Here is a 14,498-nt window from a genome sequence, read left to right as displayed (position 1 = left end):
TGAAAGTGAAAGTGAAGTCCCTCAATCGTGTCTGACTTTTAGCGATCCCATGGACTGCAGCCCATCAGGCTCCTCCGTCCATAGGATTTTCAAGGCAAGAGTACTGGAGTGGGGTGCCATTGCCTTCTCCGAGCTTTTGCTAGGCACCTCCAGAAACCAGCCCCATCCTCTGATGGGAGGGCCTGGCCCTTTCAGCACAAGTAATTCAATCAGTGGGAGGAGCTCCGGGGCAGAGGCACAGCTACTGACCTTTAACCCGCCACACCCTCCTGGCAGCCAGCCTCTAGGACTAGCTCCAGCCAAAGGTGCTTTTGTTTTGTTTTGTTTTTTCAAAAGACAAATAAATGGGTCAGAAGCCGGCCAGGAGAACCGGAAGCTGTCTCTGAAGGATAAGTTCCAAAGGATAAAGTTAGAGACTCGATTAAAGGAGATTTAATGATTTAGAAAGAGATCAGAAACAGGACAGACCCAGGGTGTAAATCAAATATTAATCATCATAAAGGCAAGGCTTGCTAAGGCGTGAATCAACAGCACTGGGCTGACTTGCAAACATCTGCCTCTCTAAAGAGCTTCCAGAAATCCAGGGCTGAGATGGCAGGGGAAATGGAAGGCTGGAGGGGGCCACAGTCTCCATCAGCCAGAAGAACGGCATCGCTGAGAAACAAGGGGACTGTGTTGGCTGGCCCACTGCTCCTTGGAGCTTACCTTCCCAGAAGGTGCTGGGCCAGACCCTGGAAAGGAGGAACCCCACTCAGTCTCCCTGCTCCACTGACCCTCCTTTGTGCCTGGCCGTCCTAGATGATGACATGCATCGTCTCTAGCCCACAATCCTCCTGTCATTGCACTCTTGTGCCACCAAGGAAGCTGAGGCTCAGAGATGTGAGTCAGCAGTGGAGTCAGGCTTCCTACCTGGGCCCTTTCGTTTAAATGCCTCCCTCCTCCCAGGACTCTACACTGTCCCCATCTCTCCCTGGGAGCCTCTCCATCCACCTGAAAGGGGAGAGTGACACATTCCTGTAGGCTGAAGAGGGGAGTCTTCCTCTCACCCTCATCAGCCTGCCCCATCACTGTTCTCAGCTCTGCCCATCAGCCTGTGCCTGCCCAGAGCACCAGCCCCTCACCCTCCAGGAAGGGACCTGGTCACTTCTAAGCATGGCCTACCCACCTCCCCTTGGCCTGGACCACTTCTAGGCAGAAATCCCACACCTGCTGACCTTGGTCAGTTCCCAGGTCCTGCTGGAGGTGCTGAGGGGCTGAGGCCCTGGACGGCTCCCTCACCTTCTAGCTACTGTATGACCCTCCCAGGGCGGCCCTGACAATGCCACAAACTGGAGGCTTTAGAGCAGCAGCAGTTTATCCTCTCACAGTCTGGAGCCGGAAAGTCTGAGACCAAGGTGTGGGCAGGACTGCGGGCCCCCTAGTGTCTCCAAGGGAGAGTCCTTCCTGTCTCTTCCAGCATCTGGTGGCTCCACTCATTCCTTGGCTCATGGCAGCATCATTCCATGCTCAGCCTCCATTTTCACATGGTTGTCTTCCCTCCTCCCTCCATGTCTGTTCTCTTCTTTTAGGGACACCAGTCACCAGATTAGGGTCCACCCAAACACAGTAAAGGAAATCAACCCTGAATATTCATTGGAAGGACTGATGCTGAAGCTGAGGCTCCAGAACTTTGGCCACCTGATGAGAAGAGCTGACTCTTTGGGAAAGACCCTGATGCTGGGAGGGATTGAAGGCAGGAGGAGAAGGAGACGACAGAGAATGAGATGGCTGAATGGCATCACTGACTCGAGGGATATGAGTTTGAGCACTCTGGGAAATAGTGAAAGGCAGAAGCTTGGTGTGCTGCAGTCCACAGGGTTGCAAGGAGTCGAACACGACCGAGCAACTGAACAACAACAGACCCAGTATGCCTTGGTCTTACCTTGATTATGTTGTATTTGCAAAAACCTTTCCAAAAAAGTCACATTCACAGGTGCAGGGTAAGGCTTCAGCATGTCTCCTGGGGACACAAGTCAAGCCCTGACAACTGGGAGGTGCGTCCTGGGCCATGTGGACTGTGCACTGGCAGCTTCAGTTTCATCGGGAGTTTGTAAAAGATGCAGGATTCAAGTTGCCCCAGACCTGCTGGACCAGGATCTGCACCTCACAAGCCCCAGGGCCCCCCGGGATGCCCTTCTGCACACCATGCGGAGGTCCCCAGGGAGACTGGGCCTGTGGCCACAACCCCACCACCTTCTCAGCTCCATTATATCCCCTTCCCCGGAGTCCAACTCCCCACCAACAGCTCACAATCACATCCTTCTCTCAACGTCTGCTTCAGGAGACCCCACCTAAGACAGGGGTTGAGGGCCCAGGGCTATCTGCCCCAGAGACCCTGACCCTTTCTAGAAATCACTGCCCACAGGTGCCAGCTCACCCAGAATGCAAATGCTCAGGGTTAACTCACCTCACTCCGGCCAGCGACAGATGAAAGAGAGAGTCCGGTGGGGCAGGGGTCCACTGCTGGGAAGCCCGTTTCAACCTCTGGCATGAAGCGAGCCTGTAGTGAAGGAGAAGCTGGTGTGGAGCAAAAGCTCTTGCCCTCTTCCCAGCATCGCCCCCACCACAACCCTTTCCACTGTCTCCCTGGCCCTCCCCAAACCTCACAGGATTCAGAGGGGGAGGGGGCTGTTTGGCTGCATGGAAGCAGACCCCCCAGCCCCCAACTGGCCCCAGCTGACCAGTTTCTCTGGATTTTCTCAGGGGCTTGTCTGGAAATGAGATCACCTGTACCAACCACGGCTTTGAGCTCTCAAACCAAGGAAGACATGCAACACTTCTAATCTTCCTTAAATTGCTCCGAGTTTACCACATGGGGCCAAGAAGCCCGATTCACTCGCTTTCTTCAGAACACACCTCAGGCCTCTTTTAAAATCTCCCAAAGAACAGGCTGACAGAATTGTCTCTGTTCCCATCAAACAAGGAAGTCGCTTCCTAATGGGAACAAGGCATCTGCAGGCTCAGTGCAACAGTTTCTGTCTGCGCTGACTTTAAGGGGACCCAGCCCATCTCACTCTCCAATGGCTGACAGACTTGTTCTGAGAATGTATCTGAGTGCCTGTATATGTGGTGCTGCTGAAGTGTCCATGGCCTGGCTGTGGGACGTCCAGTCTCACTGCATGAGGACCTTAGCTGAGGGGCTCAGCCTCCATGAGAACCCAGGAGCCAGAGGCAAAGGGTTTGGGCACGTCCAGAGCAGACACACAGATTCCAAAGAAGGAAGAGGAGTTGGGCTCGATTCCCGACAGCCAGGATGAGTTTAATTCAACAAACACTGATTTGATGCCTCTGATGGGCAGCTGGGGTTGGGGAGGTTCACGTGTGTCCCCAGCATGGGCTCTGGAGTGAGAGCACCGGGCTTGGATCCCAGCTCTGAGCCTGTGAGCCAGAGCTCAGTGGGTGGTGTCACCGCTCAGCCTCAGCCTTTCTCTTCTGAAAGCAGGAATAATAAGAATACCTACCCCCGAGGGTCACAGTGAGAATCAGAATTCATGACACACACATGGCTCAGCTGGTAAAGAATCACCTGCAGTACGGGAGACCTGGGTTCAATCCCTGGGTTGGGAAGATCCCCTGGAGAAGGGAAAAGCTACCCATTCCAGTATTCTTGCCTGGAGAATTCCATGGACAGTACAATCCATGGGGTCGCATGACTGAGCGACTTTCGCTTTGACTTTCATGACGTGCTAAGCACAGCGAATGGAGAAAAATACCTGAAACTGCACAAGGACAGGCTGGACCAGAGAGGGAGTGCATCGGCCTCCATAACTGGGACACCTGAGGGTGGAGCCAAGCTTGAGGGCTCTTTTTAAGATGTCACTGGGTGCATGTGTGTGCCCACCCTTCCTCACACGCTCTATCTCCCCGCCTCTCTTAGCTTCACATTCCTCGGCATTGCTTCATTTTCAGATAAGTTCTCCCCATGCGGCAGCAGCATGGCGCCCAGCAGACCAGGAGGTCTTGGCTTTTACTGTGTTATGGCAGGTGAGGAAAGAGAGAGAATGAGAGAGAAAAAAGGCGTCTTTCCCCATTACTCCAGCAAAAATCCCAGAGGTGAATCTGATTGGTCCTGCTTAAGCCTTGGCTAAATATAGATAGAGCTGGTCTCAGCTAACACAAAAATGCAATACAGTTTATCTTTCATGCTTCCTTTCTTTCTGCTTTTCAGCCGTTTCTGCTACTCCACTCACCATGGGTGAGGGATAGAGTTCTGCAGTTGGCCGGCTGGAAGCATGTGATGCAGGCTGAGCAGATAAAGCGATCAGTCTGCACCACAGTGTCACATAGTAAATGCTTAGTAAACAGTAGTTGCTCTTTCGTTGCTACACAGAGGGGGTGTGCAGGCACCCAGCCAGGTGCTCCCCCACCGTGACAGCACCCAGTGCTGAGCACCACAGAAGTCCTGGACAGCACCTGGCCCGCTCACCTGGCCTGAAGGAGCTCCCCTCCCACCCTCCCCCTGCCCTCCCCCACCATCTCTACACCTCCCCTCCCATCCTGCCCTCTTCTCTCCTCCCCTCCTCTCCCTTCCACTCCCCTGAGACTGTACACTATCAGCTGGGGCTCCCTGGCCCACACCAGCCCTCTGTCTTCTCTGTTGCCCAGCTGGTGAACATCTTCACCCACCCAACCCTGGCCCTGCCCAAGAACAGCAGCCCCTATTGTCTGCTTGTACATCAGAATCATCTTCTGGGAGGTCAGGTGCTGGTTGGTGTGTCGAGGGCCCTTAGATCTGTGCTAAGACTTCAAGTCAGAGGGACAGGACAGGGCCTGGCTCTCACTGCCTGCAGAAATGAGTCTTTGAGGGCACTTTCTATAGAGAGCATAGCCCTGGCTGCCCACCACCCTCACCCAGAAACATCATCAGAGCCCAGACACAGAAAAGCCAGGGAACTCCTGAAGAACCTGGTCTAAAGCCAAGCGTCCCGCCTGGAGGATTGAGCAGTGGCTGGAGAGGAGGACCAGCCCTGCACTAAGCCCAGCAGGGACATCAGAGAAGGAACACAGATGTCACAGCTGACAGCTACTAGGAGAGGCTCCACTAGTGCTGGGGGACCACAGCCCCATGGCTCCCTCGGTACAGAGGTCAGGGCCCTGATGCACAAACACTGCACAGACTCTGACACACGGCTTCAGCCTCCATCAAAGGAGGTGACGATGAGCTCACTAGCATTCATTGAGCCAGGCTATGGGAAATGCTTTAGATGCGCAAATGCATTTAACCTTCGTCCAATGACCTTTATTCCCACTTCTTTGCACCAAGAGGTTAAACAAGGCACCCACAGCCCCACAGCCAGCAGACCAAGGCTGGAATTCAGCCCAGGCCTCAGACTCCAGAGCCTCTCCTCTGCCCACTGCCCACCACCCACCACCCACCACCCAGGACAGCCCAAGAAGACAGCCAGCAGGGCTGGGGGACAGGCAGCTCTGTCCATGCAGAGGTAAGAGGGGCCGGCATTCCAGGAGAAGGAAGCCTGCCAGGTGGAACCCTGCCAGGGCCACAGGGACCCTGAGGCCCTGCCAACCTCTAAGCTTGATGCCTTTGACTGGGGGGCATCTGACACTCTCCTAACCTGCTCGCCTCTCCGCGTGGTCAGTGGGACTACAGTCTCCACTTGGCAGATGAGAAAACTGAGGACCATCAGCTTTTACATGATGAGCAGGATCCTGTCTGGCTCAGTTTCGCCCCTGATGACTGTCTGAGCACTGGACACTCTGCCCTGGGCACTCAGCTCCTTGGCCAAGACTCCTTCTCCCACGTCAGCCCCAGCGGAGTGATGGGAGTGTGTTGGGCTGTCCCCTGCAAGGGTTTGGGAGGAAGAGGCCTGGCTGGGAGGTGAGGGGCAACCTCTCCCTTTCATGTCCGTCTCTTTTCTGTACATCAGTCAGGGGAAAGGAGAAGAGCTCGCAGTGAGCATGAATCTGGCCAGTGAAGTGCCGGAGACACTGCCTCATTTGCCCCCTCTGTTCCCTGGCGCTTCAGCTCTGCCAGGCGACAAGCCACTGAAAGCGACGTGAGACTCATGCTTCACTTGCAGTCTGTACCCCCAGGTTTCAAAAGGGCTGTCTGGCGTCAGATCTGTGAATTGTTTAACAGGATTAATCCAGCACGCGAGCGCTCTACTGCTGCCTTGTTCCTGACAAGATGAGCTCTGATTCGAAGGAGCGAGAAGGGCGGGAAATCCAGGGATCCCAGCTCCCACGCATCCCCTGGAAGCTCCCGCCAACCAGCGCTTCAGCCTGTTGTGTGTATTGCTGAGATGCTCTCAGGGGCTGGGGGGCTGCTGGGGCAGAGGCAAGACAGCCCTGGTGAGGGCAGCGGAGACCAAGAGCCCTGGCTCCCACCAGCAGTTCCCATTCACCCTGGCTTGCCGCCCTGCCCAGCCTCCATCCTCCACCCATTCCAGTTTGTCCAAAAAGCCCAAGATTCAAGATCTTCTGGAGCTGCAAGACCCCAGGACAGCTTCAAACCTCAGATGCTACAGTAAATGTCAGACGGTGAAGAACTTGGATCCCAGGAGTAGAGGCAACAAGCTGGTGTTTACACTGAAAACAGAAGCGGGAGCCAGATGGCTTACGTTCAAACCCCAGCTCTGCCTCTTTCTATTGGAAAACAGTCGAGCATCTTAACCTCTCTGGGCCTCCGTTTCATCATCTGTAAAATGAGGGCCTGATGCTGAACGTGGGATCTGCATCCTAGGGGCTATTGTGAGAATCAGATGAACTAGTCCAGGTCCAGACATTCAAGACAAGCATTCAAGCATGCAGGATGTGCTGGATATTGTTGTTATTATTATATTACAGCTCATAGATGATATATTATAATCATTATATGTTATGTTCAATTCAGTTCAGTTGCTCAGTCGTGTCCAACTCTTTGAAACCCCATGGACTGCAGCACACCAGGCTACCCTATCCATCACCAACTCCCAGAGCTTGCTCAAACTCATGTCCTTCAAATCGGTGATGCCATCCAACCATCTCATCCTCTGCCATTCCCTTATCCTCCTGCCTTCAATCTTTCCCGGCATCAGGGTCTTTTCTAATAAGTCAGTTCTTCGCATCAGGTGGCCAAAGTATTGGAGTTTCAACTTCAGCATCAGTCCTTCCAATGAATATTCAGAACTATTTTCCTTTAGGGTTGACAGGCTGGATCTCCTGGCAGCCCAGTTCAGTTCAGTTCAGTTCAGTCGCTCAGTCGTGTCCGACTCTTTGTGACCCCATGAATCACAGCACGCCAGGCCTCCCTGCCCATCACCAACTCCCGGAGTTCACTCAGACTCACGTCCATCGAGTCAGTGATGCCATCCAGCCATCTCGTCCTCAGTTGTCCCCTTCTCCTCCTGCCCCCAATCCCTCCTAGCATCAGAGTCTTTTCCAATGAGTCAACTCTTCACATGAGGTGGCCAAAGTACTGGAGTTTCAGCTTTAGCATCATTCCTTCCAAAGAAATCCCAGGGCTGATCTCCTTCAGAATGGACTGGTTGGATCTCCTTGCAGTCCAAGGGACTCTCAAGAGTCTTCTCCAACACAACAGTTCAGAAGCATCAATTCTTCAGTGCTCTGCCTTCTTCACAGTCCAACTCTCACATCCATACATGACTACTGGAAAAACCATAGCCTTGACTAGACGGACCTTAGTCAGCAAAGTAATGTCTCTGCTTTTGAATATACTATCTAGGTTGGTCATAACTTTTCTTCCAAGGAGTAAGTGTCTTTTCATTTCATGGCTGCAGTCACCATCTGCAGTGATTTTGGAGCCCAAAAAAATAAAGTCTGACACTGTTTCCACTGTTTCCCCATCTATTTCCCATGAAGTGATGGGACCAGATGCCATGATCTTCGTTTTCTGAATGTTGAGCTTTAAGCCAACATTTTCACTCTCCTCTTTCACTTTCATCAAGAAGCTTTTTAGTTCCTCTTCACTTTCTGCCATAAGGGTGGTGTCATCTGCAAATCTGAGGTTATTGATATTTCTCCCGGCAATCTTGATTCCAGCTTGTGTTTCTTCCAGTCCAGCGTTTCTCATGATGTACTCTGCATAGAAGTTAAATAAGCAGGGTGACAATATACAGCCTTGATGTACTCCTTTTCCTATTTGGGACCAGTCTGTTGTTCCATGTCCAGTTCTAACTGTTGCAGCCCAAGGGACGCTCAAAAGTCTTCTTCAGCACCATAGTTCAGAAGCATCAATTCTTCAGCACTCAGTTTCCTTTATGGTCCAACTCTCACATCCATACATGACCACTGGAAAAACCATAGCTCTGAATAGATGGACCTTTGTTGGCAAAGTAATGTCTCTGCTTTTTAATACACTGTCTAGGTTGGTCATAGCTTTTCTTCCAAGGAGCAAGCGTCTTTTAATTTCACAGCTGCAGTCACCATCTGCAGTGATTTTGGAGCCCAAAAAAGTGATGGGACTGGATGCCATGATCTTAGTTTTTTGAATATTGAGTTTTAAGTCAACTTTTTCACTCTCCTCTTTCACTTTCATCAAGAGGCTCTTTAGTTCTTTGCTTTCTTCCATAAGGGTGGTATCATCTGCATATCTGAGGTTATTGCTATCTCTCTCAGCTATCTTGATTCCAGCTTGTGCTTCTTCCAGCCCAGCGTTTCTCATGATGTACTCTGCATAGAAGTTAAATAAGCAGGGTGACAATATACAGCCTTGACATATTCCTTTTCCAATTTGGAACCAATGTGTTGTTCCATGCCCAGTTCTAACTGTTGCTTCTTAACCTGCATACAGATTTCTCAGGAGGCAGGTCAGGTGGTCTGGTATTCCCATCTCTTGAAGAATTTTCCACAGTTTGCTGTGATTCACAGAGTCAAAGGCTTTATTGTAGTCAATAAAGCAGAAGTAGATATTTTTCTGGAACTCTCTTGCTTTTTCTATGATCCAGTGGATGTTGGCAATTTGATCTCTGGTTCCTCTGCCTTTTCTAAATTCAGTTTTTATCACATAAATTGATTGCTGTTGTTGTTCAGTCACTAAGTTGAGTCCAACTCCATGGTTGCAAAGAATGGACTGCAGTACATCAGGCTCCTTTGTCCTCCACTATCTCCTAGAGTTTCCTCAAACATATGTTCAATGAGTCAGTGATGCTATCTAACCAACTCATCCTCTGCTGCCCCATTTATGACATTGTTGGACTGCAAAGAGATCAAACCAGCCAATCTTAAAGGAAATCAACCCTGAAAATTCTTTGGAAGGACTGATGCTGAAGCTGAAGCTCCAATACTTTGTCCACCTGCTGTGAAGAGCCAACTCATTGGAAAAGACCCTGATGCTGGGAAAGATTGAAGGTAATAGAAGAATAGGGTGGCAGAGGATGAGATGGTTAGTATCATCACTGACTCAATGGACATGAGTTTGAGCAAACTTTCGGAGATTGTGGAGGACAAAGGAGCCTGGCATGCTACAGTCCATGGGGTCACAAAGAGTCAGACATGATTTAGCAATTGAACAACAACAAAAACAAATTATTATTATTGCCAAGTGATAGGCAGTAGACTAAACTTTTACCATGAATCATCATCTCCTTTAGTCCTCCCAACCACTCTCTAAGGCTGAAAGCATTTATCCATTGTACAGATGAAGACCAGAGACTCTAAAGGTCAGGTGATTTGACCATGATTCCACCATCAGCAGTCAGCCGACTAGACTCCAAACATAGGCCACTGGACTCAAGGGTGACTTGACTTAATCCCAATCCTACCGTCAAGGGTCGAAAGCTCAAATCCCAGAGTACACCATGTAAAAGACTGACCAAAAATTAGATGGCAGACAGACATGTGGGCTTAGCATTGCAGATGCTATAAGGAGTGGTAGTAACTGTGGCAAACCACGGGTGTGTCCAGGTGAAGGGGCAGCTGCTTCCCAAGTCCAGGAGATCAGGACCATGGGGGAATAGAGGCTAAGTGTGGCCAGACCGTCCTGGTTTTCAAATGAAATATAGACTTCAGTTTGATTTTTAAATGTTGGCAAATTATTTAATATTTTTTAAACACAGGATGACCCAAAATGTATATATTGTTTAAAACTCTCTAAGGGCCAGATTTTACATGCAGTCTCCAGGCCTGGGGTCCCTGCATCTGTAGGGCCCTCATCTCTCCACAGGCTCACACAAGGGGCACTCAGTTCCAGTCCCCTGACCTCCCCTAGCACTCTGTCCTTTCAGCCAGCCCAGTTTGTCCTCGTAAGAAGAAGCAGGCCTGAGCTGCATGTCTGGGTTGGACCACAGGGCACAGCTTGGTTGTGCGCCCCAAATCACCCTCCCCCAAGCTGCCTGCCAAAGTAGCACCAGTTTCTGACTCCCCTTCCCCAAACCTGGCCCACCCTCATGGACCACAGAGCCAACCAGGGCAGGCAGGGTGGCAGCGATCTCTCCAGGGTAGGAGCTTGAGGGAGCAGTTCTTCCACTCCAGAACCTTGGGTCCTGCTCAGTGTCAACTGGATAGATGGCAGCTCGAAGTTCTGGAAATATTCCAGGGACTCATAGAGAAGCGGTCTCTACTGAGGCCCTAAGCTCCTATGTTTTGATTCCTGGCTCATGCCGGGGCTTCCTCTGGTCTCTCACGGGTCCAGCTGTGTCTCATGCATCAAGGTACCTCCTGGCCCCCAGGGCTGGACACTGTGTCTGGTGGAGAAACAAAGGAGCAGGAGGAAACACAGCGAGACAAAAGGAACAGGAGGACCAGAGGCAAAGTGGGGCTGCATGTGCAGGATGGAGGGGTACACGGCCCCAGACCCTCCCTGTGCAGCCTGCAGGCCCCCGCTGGAGCCCTTGGCTCACCAGCCCCGGGCGGGGAACACAATGGCCTCTAGCGAAAGCACAGCCTGGGATGCATCAGGGTCATTTCCCCAGGGCGACTTTGAGTCTAGTCCAGAAAAGATGGCCCTCTCCAAAGACCTAGGACCCGCCATCCCATCTACCAAGCCCACCCTCAGTGGCAAACCACAGTTTTGTGTTCCTAAACCAGCTTGGATTTCCAAACCCACTTCCTGAGTGCATTTATTTAGGTCAATCACAAAATAATCTCCGTGAAGTTAGTGATCTCAGGTGGCCTTGGCCTGCAGCAGCTTGAAGCGGGGCTTCAGTTCCCAGCCAGAGACTGAGGTCAGGCAGTGAGAGCACCAAATCCAAGCCACAGGAGCAGGAGTCAGTGACAAGACCCTGGCTCTTTCACTTAGCAGAAAAGAATTCCCACAGAGACGGGAAGTGGTGAAACAAGTAAAGCATTTATTAGGAGGAAAAAGGGTACCATACATATGGACAGACATACAAATAGGCTCAGAGAGCCCCACCCTCATGGTGGTTTAAACCACTTTTAAGGGGCGTTTCTTCTGGGTTTCCTTTTGCCAGTCATATTCCTTTGCCTGGTTCTGAGTCTGCATTTGGGACTTCCCAGATGGCACTAGTGATAAAGAACCCACCTGCCAGTGCAAAAGATGCAGGATACACTGGTATGATGGCTGGGTCAGGAAGACCCCCCTGGAGAAGGAAATGGCAACCCACTCCAGTATTCTTGCCTGGAGAATCCCATGGACAGAGGAACCTGGTGGGCTACAGTCCATGGGGTCGCAGAGAGTCGGGTATGACTGAGCAACTGAGCGCACACACACACAAGAGTCCATATTTGGTTTATCTTGGGCTCCTTCCGTGTGTGCGCTCTCATCTCTTAGCCAAGATGGATTCTGGCAAGGAGGCCTATGGGTAGTTGTATCTCTAGTAAGAGATGCTCCCTAGTAAGTAAGGTGCTGCTCCCTCTCTTTTGACCTCTAAGGAGTCTTTCTTTGTGTCTGTAGACAGGGAAGTCCTCTTAACTTGGAGAATGAGGAACATTTGGTCTCTTATCTCTCATCTGGGCAGGTCTGCCCTCCTCCATCATCCTGCTCTTAAGCAATTTCTGTCCACAGGGGAGAAACTGTTCAGCCAGGGGCCCATCTATCGCCTGCCTCACTAGGAAGGAAACCACGCCCGAGAGACCGGCTGGTGAACACCAGTTCTCTGTGTCCCAGAACAGAAGCAGAGAGGGGTCAGACCCCCATGTCCTCTCTTTATAGAATTTAATGCTGGAATCGATGACACTCATGTGGAAAAGCCCAGAGGCCTCGTGAAGCCCAGCCCCTCTCCCCCCACAACACACTTTGCAGAGGCACAGGCCCAGGGAGGGAAGGACTCTGCCAAGGTGGCACAGAGGCACACCACAGAGTGCCCCAGGGCCAGTCACCCTGAGTCCTGGGCCACAGAGAAGATGGGCTGGTCTCTGCCTCTGGGGTTGCACAGAAGAAGCCTGCTACTCTCCCAAAGAAAGCAGACTGGACTCCCAGAGATCATCCACAGGGCAGCCTGTCCCCTGCCCATCAGATCCGACAGACACACTGCGTCATATCAAAGCCCATGAGAACACTTTGAACATTTCATACTTTGAATCTCCCTTTGACTCTAAAGCCAGGCCCGCAAAATACCTTTGCAGAAAAATAACCTCGATTTGTCATGGCACATTTTAACACATTTGTATGGTCCCTTGATCCCGCCTGGGCTGACAATAGCTCCCCGGTTTCACTTTAAATAAGAGCATTCACACGCAGACAAGAAGAATGGGGGGTAAAATGGGCAATTACTTTAAAAAAAAATTTCACAAATGCAAAGACAATTCGCTCCGCTGAGAACGGAGCCCGGCCGCCATGTGACAGATTCATAACCAGGCGGCTCTAACAGCAGATGACAGGCCCCCAACCTCCGAGGGAGAGAAGAGAATGAGGGTGAGGCGTCTGTGGAGCGGGAAATGGGATTCGAGGCCCTTAATTTGCAGGTCACTGGTTTTAATTTATCCCCAACGCCCTGTCACTAGGAGTTCCTACGTCTGGCCGCTGGGGAAGAGCAGGCATGCCTGGGTGTTGACGGGCTGTGGGAGTCTGCGGGAGCTGATCCAGGAAGCTGCTGGTGGGAAAGCTTGGCTGCAGGAGTTCAGGCCCCTGGGGCCACTGGTTGGAGCTGGAAGTCTGTCTACAGCTAGGAAGGGGAGGGCAGGTCCCCCTTCACTTCCGTTAGACCTCTACTGCCTCTATTCTAAAATCAGTGAGGTCCAGACTGGCCCAGAATCCCAGGACCCTTCACCACCCCCCAGTTACTTCACAAGGAAAGTAACTGCCTTCAGGCCTCATGTGCAGAATGTGGACTCTCCCAGTGACCCTGGGAGGTGGACCCATCTCTGCTCCCATTTCTCAGAGCTCAGACAGGGCCAAGGTTTGCCCCGAAAAGGGGCAAGAGCCAGCCCTCAAACCCAGGTGAACCCAGCTCCAAAACCAGTGTGGTCACTGGCTCAGGCCACCTCCCACCTTCCCAGCCTGTGCATTCAGGTAAGTGGATGCATTTCAACACACAGTGGGAGGGTGTTCAGCCTTCAGAAGGAAGGAGATTCGGGAACCTTCTACCAGGGTGAACCTTGAGGACATTATGCTAAGTGAACTAAAGTGAAAGTGAAGTCACTTAGCTGGGCCCAACTCTGCGATCCCATGGACTGTAGCCTACCAGGCTCCTCAATCCATAGAATTTTCCAGGCAAGAGTACTGGAATGGGTTGCCATTTCCTTCTCCAGGGAATCTTCCCAACTCTGGGATGCAACCCGGGTCTCCCACATTGCAGGCAGATGCTTTACCATCTGAGCCAGGGAAGCCCCAATGAACTAAACCAGACCCAAAAAGTCAGATAACAGTATGATTCCACCGATGTGAGGTCCCCAGGGGAGTCAAATTCACAGAGACAGAAAGTAGAAGGGACGGTGCCAGGAGGCAGGGAGTAGACGTTTAATGGGGACAGTGTTTCAGTTGGAGAAGATGAAAAAGTCCTGGAGACCAACAGTGGTAATGATTGCATAACAATGTGAATATGCTTAACGCCACAGAACTGCATCTCGAAAATGGTTAAAATGGTAAATTTTACATCACGTCTTTTTTTGATTGGCGTGTAATTGCTTTGCAACGTTGTGTTGCCTTCTGCTATGCAACAAAGTGAATCAGCTATACGTATACATATAACCTCTCTCTCTCGGATCTCTTTCCCACCCCCTCCCCCATCCCACCCCCATCCCTCTAGGTCATCAGAGATCACCAAGCTGAGTTCCCTGTGCTATATGGCACCTTCCCACTAGTTATCTATTTTATATATTTCAGTGCTACACTCCCAGTTTGTCCCACCCTCCCCTTCCCATATTATGTCTACACGTTTGCTCTCTGCATCTTCATCTCTATTACTGCCCTACTGAGAAGTTCATCTGTACGATTTTTCTAGATCACACACATGTATGTGAATACTCACTGGAAGGACTGATGCTGAAGCTGAAGCTCCAATACTTTGGCCTCCTGATGCAAAGAGTCAGCTCACCGGAAAAGACCCTGATGCTGGGAAAGATTGAGGGCAGGAGGCGAAAGGGGCAACAGAGGATGAGATGGT

Source organism: Ovis canadensis, chromosome 12 (assembly GCF_042477335.2).
Source record: "Ovis canadensis isolate MfBH-ARS-UI-01 breed Bighorn chromosome 12, ARS-UI_OviCan_v2, whole genome shotgun sequence".
Classification (NCBI taxonomy): Eukaryota; Metazoa; Chordata; class Mammalia; order Artiodactyla; family Bovidae; genus Ovis; species Ovis canadensis.
This window is presented reverse-complemented; position numbering follows the sequence as displayed.